Source organism: Rhinichthys klamathensis, unplaced genomic scaffold (assembly GCF_029890125.1).
Source record: "Rhinichthys klamathensis goyatoka isolate OS25496 unplaced genomic scaffold, OSU_Roscu_1.1 h1tg000947l_1, whole genome shotgun sequence".
NCBI lineage: Eukaryota > Metazoa > Chordata > Actinopteri > Cypriniformes > Leuciscidae > Rhinichthys > Rhinichthys klamathensis.
In genome coordinates this window covers 99,444-110,000 of record NW_026607271.1, presented here as the reverse complement: position 1 = coordinate 110,000, position 10,557 = coordinate 99,444, and the positions used below count along the sequence as shown (strand labels likewise).

General features: G+C 37.7%; 1 protein-coding gene across 1 annotated transcript in view; it reads left to right on the top strand.

Annotated features, from left to right (window-relative positions):
* Positions 1 to 10,557, top strand: part of LOC130078665 (sorting nexin-25-like) — a 47,983-nt gene that overhangs the window by 4,483 nt on the left and 32,943 nt on the right. The window lies entirely within an intron of this gene.

The window sequence follows — 10,557 nt, the reverse complement described above, 5'->3', positions numbered from 1 at the left end:
GCGCGCAGGACAATAGGCCTAGGTCAGGGGTCGGCAACCCAAAATGTTGAAAGAGCCATATTGGACCCAAAAAAAATAAAAAATATCTGTCTGGAGCCGCAAAAAATTAAAAGCGTTATATAAGCCTTATAATGAAGGCAACACATGCTGTAAGTGTTATATTAGCTTTATTAGTATCAAAATGATAAGTAGGCTACAAATTAGAGCTTAGAACGGCCCAAAAAATCAAGCCCGGCCCGGCCCGGCCCGACACATTAAACGTAATTATGAGCCCGAGCCCGATTTTAACCCGACCATTTTTTAATGCGTGGGTCGTTATAACTGACGTTCTCAACTTTCTTTCTCCCGCCCGCAACATTTGTTTTGTCCCGCTCCCGCCCGCAAATACACTTTTTTCTGTACCTACAAATACTTTCAAGTTAGCCTACGTGTCGCCACCATACATCCTCCTGATAAATTATTTGTTATTAAAGCATTAAAACACAAACCACTGTTAATTTAACATGAAAGCAAGCAGTTTACTGCGTGCATGGTTTGCCATGACTGAATGCGCGCAAAGTGCGCTCTCTTAATAATCCGTAAAAAGATGACAGTTCATCGCGATCTCACACATCTCTGTTATTATCAATGAAGCTGACTGCACAATGAATCTTTCATAATATCCACACTTTGTTCATTATAATTAAAGGATTTGCCAGCATACAGAATTCAGCACTGAACAAAAACGTCAGTTTCGAGCGATGAGGGGAGTCTATCTTAAATGCTTCTGATTGGCCATTGCGTTCAAGAAATCAACACATATGTCTGTGATTGGCTATATCGCTCAACGCTGCAAACATGTTATGAATAGAAATTCTGCCCTGTAAATCTTTTCTATTTTGTTTTAGTAGAGTGAGTGCATTACCGCACGCGCCCGCGCTCGCGCTCGGCCATCAAATCTAGTCCCGCGCCGCACTCTATTGCGTTGGGAGTGCTCAGCTATCTTTCTCTTTTTCCCCTTGGGATCCATGGCCCATGACACACCCGCCGGTTTGTTTGTTTGTTTGTCAGCCACCGGTCTACCATCACGCCGATCTGACAGACACGTGTGTCACAGTCTATGACGTAAATTCTTCAGTGACAGAAATGTTGAAATTAAATATTTATCATACACATTTTTACAACGTTGAAAAACTTTAAGAATATTTGTCATGTTTTTCCTCATACAGAAATTATATTAAAACAAAAAAAATATTTTTTCCATTTTCAAATTTTTGAAAAAGCTCCAGGGAGCCACTAGGGCGGCGCTTAAGAGCCGCATGCGGCTCTAGAGCCGCGGGTTGCCGACCTATGGCCTAGGTGTTAATGTTCCTCTTTCATATGGAGAGCGAGGGAGACTAAATAAACTTGTTAAAAAGAGATTCAGCGCGAGAGAGGCAAAGAAAAACGCATGTTTTAATTTAATTATGTTGCTTTGGACAATTTTCGTTTTGTAGGCCTACTGTTTTAATTGTTTAATGTCATTTATTTGGCAATACAAATTTAAAATGTCGCAAGAATAATATTAGCCTAGTGTTTCTTATTTTGCATCGCAAAAGAAATAAACTCTAAACCCGATGCAACCCTGTTTTAAATAAAAAAAACACTTTATTTAAACCTTGAAATGTTCGAACTTGGTTTCAAACTTAAGTAATTTTAGTGTTCTTTTACATTACACAATAATTTAGCAGACTAAAGACGAGCTTCTTCATTTTCATTTTCTGATGCAATCGGCTGACAATCTTCCTTCATCAGTTTGTGTCCTTTGTGCAGCGGCTGCGGTTCTACTGGAATGTAGCAAATTTATGTTGTAATGATAATTAAACAAAACTCTTGACTTTAAATAAGTAAACAGTTATAAACAGTTAGCTATTTAAGCATCAAGAAGGTAAAATATAAACGCTGTTGGCCAACATCGGTTAACAACATGTATGCCACATTGAGATTCGATCTCGCGTCGATTGAAGCTCCCTGAAGCTCGTGTTGATGCGTTGATCACTGAGCCACCGTTTGTACGCTGTTAGAGTTAAAGTCTTATGCTTTTGTAAAGCTTCATTGATGTAGCCTAAATGTTTTTATTGCAATGTTTTATGTTTTCATTATTTATTCAATTTCATTTCAGTATTTCAGCCTAATTTCAGTATTGTGGTAATGAATTATTTTAACTACGTTTCACTTGTTGAATTCATCTGCTACCAGCTTTCAATCGCTCTGAATGAGCAGCAGATTACGCATTAGAGAGAATAAACGAACACTTTTCAGAGTCTATGATTGTAGCGCCTCTTAGCGGTAAAAGGTAGCAAATACACCCCACATTTTACCGCCGCGGTGGAACGGCTGATGTGGGCGTTGTCATGGCTTTCCTCTACATTTGCGTTTGAATAGCGCGCGTTCTCCGTGGGCGTGTCAGATTAACGCGTAATGAAGTGTAATGAGCTGGGGAAAAAAATTCTGACAGCACTCTCTTTTCATACAGATTACATAAACTGAGAATATTTGTTTTTTATATAAATTACTTCATTGAAAAGAAGAGAATTCAAGCTTCATAAAGAAAAATCTCTCGTGCCTGTGTGACAAGTATTTGCAGAGTTAGAGTTAATTTTTCGGACGCGTTTCAGAATGGACTGCACTGACAGAGAGAAGGCAAAACTCGCATCATGTTTATTTTTCTTCATTTGACAAAAAGCACAACACTTTGTTTTTATTGTGAGTATACAGAAAAATAATATACACTAAACAGGATCGACTGATGTATAACACTTACATGTAAGATTAAAATCAACAGAGTATTTTGAGTCTCTTTTGCACTGATAAGAAAAAAAGTCTGCCTATCGCGCCGGCGCGATAGCCGACCCCAGGGGGTTAATATCTTACTCTGCTTGTGAGAATGTTTGTTAATAACTCCTATTATTATTATTAAAACACATGATATCTGTACTACTGTCAGCCAGAATCTGGTAGCCTGTCGACTCTACACTTTATCTGAGACCTTTGTTTAAATGATGACTATAAGCCTCTTTGATTTTCAGTTGCATTGACATGAGGTCTAAAACTGGGCATCTTATCAGCCGAAGAGGGTGTTTCTGTAAATGTGCTCGTGCTCAAAGGGTTAAACAGTCTTTGTGTGAAAGCTGAAAGGCAGAGAGAGCATGTTTTGTTCAGCATCTATAATTCGAGCATCTCGTTTCTCACCAGAACAGAGCGTGAGGTTGTTGATGAGGTTGTTGCCGGGTGACGTGTTGTTTAGCACGGGTGTCGGGTTACATTCAAGCTATTTTAAGACAAAGTGTTAGAAGACATTTATTTTTACAGAAAAAAGTTTAAATATGTCATTTTGATTATCAGAGATGAGTTTATTGACTGCAGGGGGACTTTAAGGTTTAATGTTTTGATAAGTGTTTGTAATAAAATAAAAAGTGTGCTTATTTTCCATTTCATTCATTTACAGGTGAAACTCAAAAAATTAGAATATGGTGCAAAATGTATTTATTTCAGTAATTCAACTTAAAAGCTGAAACTAATATATTATATAGACTCATTACATGTAAAGTGAGATATTTCAAGCCTTTATTTGTTATAATTGTGATGATTATGGATTACAGCTTATGAAAACCAAATAAAGTCAAAATTAGAATATTGTGAAAAGGTTTTCATAAGCTGTAATCCATAATCATCACAATTATAACAAATAAAGGCTTGAAATATCTCACTTTGCATGTAATGAGTCTATATAATATATTAGCTTCACCTTTTAAGTTGAATTACTGAAATAAATGAACTTTTGCACCATATTCTAATTTTTCGAGTTTCACCTGTAGTGTGAATATTGTTCCTCTGAGGAATTGAGATATTGTTGTTTAGTGGAAATTTCATTCTGCAGACAGTCTGAATTTTCTTCATCTTTGTTTTATTACAATACAATATTTATTTATAAAGCACATTTAAAAACAGCCAAGGCCAGCCAAAGTGTTGTACAAAGGAGAAGATATAATAAAATGCAGTACAGGACAATAGAAATAAGCAACTAAAAGTCAGGGCGAATTAAAAGCAATAGAAAATAAAAAGGTCTTAAAAGAGGATTTAAATATGGAAACTGAGGGAGCCGGATCTAGTCTGGATCTAGGGACGGTAAGAAGGCAGTGGTCACCGGATCTTAGGGTACGAGACGGAGTGTACGCAGGTCGGTCAGGTACTGAGGGGCCAGATTGTTAGGAGCTTTATACACAAAGTAAAATTTTAAAATCAATTCTAAACTTGATAGGTAGCCAGTGAAGTTTAAATAAGATGGGAGTGATCGATTCAGACTTGCGTGTCCCAGTGAGGAGTCTAGCCGCTGCGTTTTGCACTAACTGTAGGCGAGAGAGAGAAGACTGGGATAGACCAAAGTAAAGAGAATTCGCCTTTGGCTAAGCCACACCCTTGAATGTAGATTGACCAATCACAGCGCAGCCAAGAACGAGCTCCCACAGAGGTCCGACACTTTTTCACAGCGCTCCATTGACTTTAACACAGGCGTCTCATATTTTTGGTCTCGGCCGGCTATTACCGTCGTAGTTTTATCTAAAATATGGTTAAACGTTGTGCCTGGGGCATCTGTAACACAGATACGCGTTTCCCAGAGAGGTTGGAGGGGGGTGTGCGTTTTTTCCCTTCCCAAACCCGAAGTCAAATCCTGACAAGTGTCGTCTAGCACACGCTGCTAATAAATACGTTATACTCGCGTAGTCCGTTTGCTTTGTAATAACGATTATAGAAGTGAATAGAGACCTCCAGCTTTGCATGAACAGTGTTGCTCTGTGATATTGTGAGTCCCAGCCTCCGTCTCCATTAGTAGGATATGCGGTGGGTCATTTGTTGACTGTGACCGGTGTGCTTTTGCCTCTATTTGGATGCCTTGGTGTTCCTTGCGTTTCCCCTGTATGTCGTGAATAAAGCCTTCGAACGTATATTGCAGCCGCTTTTGCCTACTTCTATCGGACACTTTATTTGCTGCTTTATAAAAGTTTGATACAATTTCAGCAGGAAGAGCTGTCACAGCATAAGCCATGTTGATACCAGAGCCCAGATGAAGTTTGTTTGTCGGACGTAGCAACAGTAACTAAGGGGGGCGGGGCTTAGCCAAAGGCGAATTGCAATAGTCTAGTCGAGATGTTACAAATGCATGAGGTACTATTTGGAGATTGTGCTGCTGAGTTAAAGGTTTCACTTTGGAAAGTTGGCGGAGATGGAGAAAGCATGACTTTACAACAGCACTGATCTGTTTCTCAAATTTTAGGTTGTGGTCAAATAAGAAGCCCAAGTTTCGAGCACAGTGAGTTTCATACGTTGGCCCGAAAATAATTATCTCTGTTTTATTTTCATTTAAATTTAGAAAGTTACTTGAAAGCCAAAGTTTAAGTTCACTCAGACAGGCGAGCAGAGGTTGTAGACCATTTTTATCATTATGTTTTAGAGGAAAATAGATCTGCGTATCATCGGCATACAGATGGAAGGATACTCCATATTTATTGAAGATGGAAGCCAGTGGTAGCAAATACAGAATAAACAATACAGGGCCAAGGATTGATCCCTGTGGGACTCTGCAGTTCAGAGGAGTGATGCGTTTAGTAAGGATTATGCATTAAACATTTGAATTGTTTATTAATAAAGTGTTTTCTGTCAGTTTTCGGTATGAGACGCGCTCCAGTGTCCTAATTATATTGTCTACTATATTTGCTTCTTATTCCTATTAATCCAGGCAATTTGTTGATGAAACATTGATTAAAATTAAGATACAATTTATACAAAACGAAATTCACTTTAAAAGAAAGGCTTTCTACAAAACAAAACTTAATAAGTGGTCAAAATTATGTCTGACCCATTCCAAATGTTTTCGATATATTGGGCATCTTATGATCCTTACTCATCTCATGCGGTTCCCTTTTCATATAGATCATCAACATAGATGAAAAAAAAAATAGCATTATATTATTTAAACGTATATATGAAACGTATGTTTGAGTTTTTTTACTTATAGGCCTATTTAAGCGTCACCCCTCTCCGCTTTATTTACGCACATGCTCTGGTGTGTGGCCTATACATGCATGCAAAAATAATATGAAACACACAACCATGAATGTTGAAAATATTCCAAATCAATTATTTCCCTCCAAGTCAAAAATATTATAAATCATCAGCACACACTTCATCAACTCGCCGGAGACAGCAACTATCCCAGCTATTTTATCCCATGCCTCGTTCTTTTGCTGGTAAGAAACACGTCATGTCATAAATGATGTGGAATAGGCAATATAAAAATGCTGTCATTATAAAATGTTTCTAGTTTCAATGTATTGCTTGTCTTTAGTTTGCATTTCATGTTGTGACACTTCTCTTCTCTCGCACATAACGCTGCTACGTCAGAGCGGCCAAAGCGTCAACAAGCTTCGCCTTTGTTTCCTTGCATGTGATTGGCTGAAGCCTTTTCTGTCGCCGCAAAAGTAAAAAAAAATCGACATGGAAGCGAAAAAAGATGAAACTCGTTTTTTCGCCGCAGCACATTCGCGTTCGGTGTGGAAGCACTCATTACACAAACAGCTGATCAAAAAATAAAACTATCGCGCAAATTATTTGTGCGTCAAAATTGCGTCCAGTGTGAAAGGACCTTAAGCCTCGAAAACCCACAGATATCTCCAGGCGCTGCAGAAGGACCTCATGATCAACAGCGCTCAAATCTAATAGGACTAGCGCCAGGGATTTCCCAGAGTCGGTTACAGTGAAAATATCACTTGAAACTCGTAAAAGAGCGGATTCAGTGCTGTGCAAAGCTTTAAAACCAGATTGGAAAGTTTCGTGGAGAGAATTTACTGATAAGTATGATTGTAGTTGAATCAGTACAACTCTCTCAAGGATCTTCGAAATGTAAGGAAAGTTAGGAATAGGACGGAAGTTACAAAGAGAGGAGGGATCGAGATAGTTATTTTTGAGATATGGCGTCGCCACGGCAACTTTCAGACTGTTTGGGAAGGAGCCCGTCGACAGGCATTTGTTAATTAATAGTAACAGGCCAGGACCAACTGTGGCTAATATGATTTGTCTCAAGAAAAGAGGTGGAATGATATCCTGAGGACAGATAGTAGGTTTTACATAACCAACAATTTCGTTACATGTGTCTAGGTCAATCAGCTCAAACTCAGACCAGGTGGATGGACAGAGTAGAGGATCATGCGTATATACAGAGTTAGTCGAATCAGATCTTAACCCTCTGGGGACGGATTGGGCGGTACCGCCCAAAATGGCATACTTTTACAAATGTGTAAATATCTTAAAAACTATTAATGATAGAGAGGTGCGGTCTTTTTTACCCAGGGTTTCCGCGGGGTTGTAAAAGGTAGTAAAAGGTAGTAAATTAAATTATGCCAAATTAAGGCCAGTAAAAAGTAGTAAACGTCATCTGACGAAGTAGTAAATTTTCGAACCCCCATCCAACTAGGCCTATGAGTTTCAATTTGTGTTAAGTGCAGGACTTTGTTCTAAAATTCGCGTGGATTTATTTATATGTAGCGAGTAGGACCTGTGCGATATCATGTGACGTGGTGTTTGTTCGTTCGCAGCGCGCTGAAACAAACCGGGTACCCGGCTGGCCTGGCTTGCTGCCCAACCTGTTCGCGAGTTCGCTTCTATTTCAGTCATCAGTCGGCCGCCAAAGCCATATTTGATCGGTGAGTAGCCTGACGGTGTAGACGACTGACTGCTGCGCTTGTGACAGGGTGCATGTTAACTGAAAGAAGGAACAGAGAGAGAGCCCCGGCTGCGCGCGCGCACTCAATTCACTCTTGCTCTCTCTCCCTCGCTCATATTAATCAAAATCAATTGACACGATGGTAAAAGGTCGGAAGACCGAAGTTTCACGTGGCGCAATTGGAAATTTATTTCCCGCTGTGTGTGAATTGTGATAAAAAAACGTTGCCTTATCTTCTCTGAAAAGCGTTCCCCACATTCAGCTGACATAACCACACTTTCAATAAACGGAAAAATCTATCCTAAAAAAACCTATTTGTTGACACAAATTTTGTGCGATGTCCTAACTGATGGGATAACCACACAATGCGTACACGTCCGCTAATGACGCGTCACTTTAATGAATGGTTAACAGCTTAACACAACGGATCTGTCCTCACGGGACTTCTGAATCGGTAACACAATATGGTTCCATTTATTAAAATCTAGTTAACTACATTAGTTAACATGAACTATTAATAAACTGCACGTCTACATCATTAATTAATCTTTCTTAATGTCAATTTCACCATATAGCCTACATTATTGAAATCAAAAGTTGTATTTGTTAACATTAGTTAATGCACTGTGAAGTAATATGAACAAACAATTCATGTATGTTGTAAACTGCGTAGTATTTTCAGGTTATTTATATTATAATGTGTAGAAACATTGCAAAAAAAAAAAAAAATTAGTTTAGACTGGAGTGAGGTGAAACCAGAAAAAAAGTGCAAAGCAAGTTGTTATCTAGCAGCAATTTTTGTTATTTAATAAATAAAAAAAAAGTATCTGGCAGCTAATTCTATTAAATTTTACAGTATATGGTAGAAAATTAGACTTCAATAAACTTTTAAAATAAACTTTTTAATGCTCCGTTTTTATTCTACTTTTTGATATTGAAATGATTATACCAAAACAATTATCAAATTTTTTTTTAAAAAGGGCAAGAAAGGATAAGTGTCTGTCGGCCACCACCGAAGACCAATTTTGGAAAGGAAAAAACCCTGGACATTATGGGGAAATGCAAGTTTTCGAAGATATTTCATTACTTTACTTGTCTCTAGTATATACGCCACTACAGTTGCATCTTGAAGTCGTGATGGTATTAAAAAATATAGTGAAGGTATTAAAAGGTATTAAATTCATTTTAAGAATTTCTGTGTATACCCTGTATTAAATGAAAGATAAAATATGATAGAGCAATAGAATGAACAGTGACAGAAACAGAAGCATGCTTTTTAGCAGGATTAATTAAGCATGAAAATATCTGAAGGAAATATATATTTGATGAACAAATTAAGCCAACTAATATGATTTATATTCTTTTGGTTTATCTACTAATACATTTAAAAATTACAAATGCAGTGAAAATTCAGGGATCGGTTACGGTATCGATATCGGCGAGTACCAAAAATGAAAGTATTGGTATCCGTCTCGTTCTGCAAAAAGTGGTATCGTGCATCCCTAATTGAAAATATTTAACGGGTTCGCGTGAGGGAGGAGCAAAGCAGTGCCATATTTGAAGCCCATTTAGAGATGTGATTAAATAAATTGCTGTTTTGGGATAGTAATTTCACTGCTTAAGTCTGTGTGTGTGAGAATGTGTGTTTGTGGGTAAGTGTGTGTGATGTGACACTTTATTATTAATCTTTATTAAAGTTTATGGCTGTTAAGTGTCATTTGTTTTTAAGTGCCAAGGTTATTATTCACCTTATTAGGGCTAAGGGCTAACGTAATGGTTAGGATAACTCAAGGGCTAGGGTTAAAGGGGTCATATAATGCCATTTTTGTACAAGTTAATATGAATCTTTAGGGTCTAAATGAAAACTTTGTAATATACTTTTATCAAAAATTCTCATTAGTATTTTAAGAAAACACTCATTTTACCAGCTCAAAAATAGCTCTGTTTTCAGCACGCCGTTTCAGTGCACAATCACATCCCTTTAAATGATAATGAGCTTTGGTCACCCCGCCCCTCTGCGTACACAGTTTTTAATAACACAATAACCATAACGCGTTGTTCATTATAAACGTGGGATTATGAATTATATTGAGAACATTGTAACGTTACATAGAATATATGTCGTGTTGGTAGTAAAAAATATTGTGGAGGTAGTAAAAAAGGTAGTAAAAGGTAGTAAATTCATCTCTATGAGTCCTGCATAAACCCTGTTACCGTCTTCCTCAGATTCCGCTGAAAACAGTGATAACTTACCCGGGTTGTAAATATACACACTTCCTTGTTGCGCAATACCACTATGTAAAGGGCCAATGAAATCGATGTTGTTTGGCAGATTCCGAAAGCAACAACCAATGGAAAAATTGCCGATGGAGAAATATTTTTCTTACCCAATCAGAGGAAGGTTACCATGATGTATCTAGCAAATCAGAGGACTCTGTAGCCTTGCAAGGGGTGGTACTATATTGTTAGGGATATGAGAGAAGGGGAGAGAGCGAACGGAGGCTTACGGAGCGGATTATCAGAGAAATATGAGAGACATAACAATTATTATAATATATATATACATACAATTATATCATTATTTATTGCTTTAGCACTTTTATGATGGCAAGCAGTAAAGATTTACGGTGGAACAAGCTCTGGAACAATTACCGGAGAGTGACGAGGAGAAAGCATTCCTAAGAAAAACGCCTAGGACTATTTGTAAATAAAGTTAAATTTTTCATTGTTCTTTACACATTTTATTGAACAATTACACATGTCTGTCAAGCAAAGGCTTTGACAAATATATTTTTTGTTCAAAAACTGTTCACTATTGT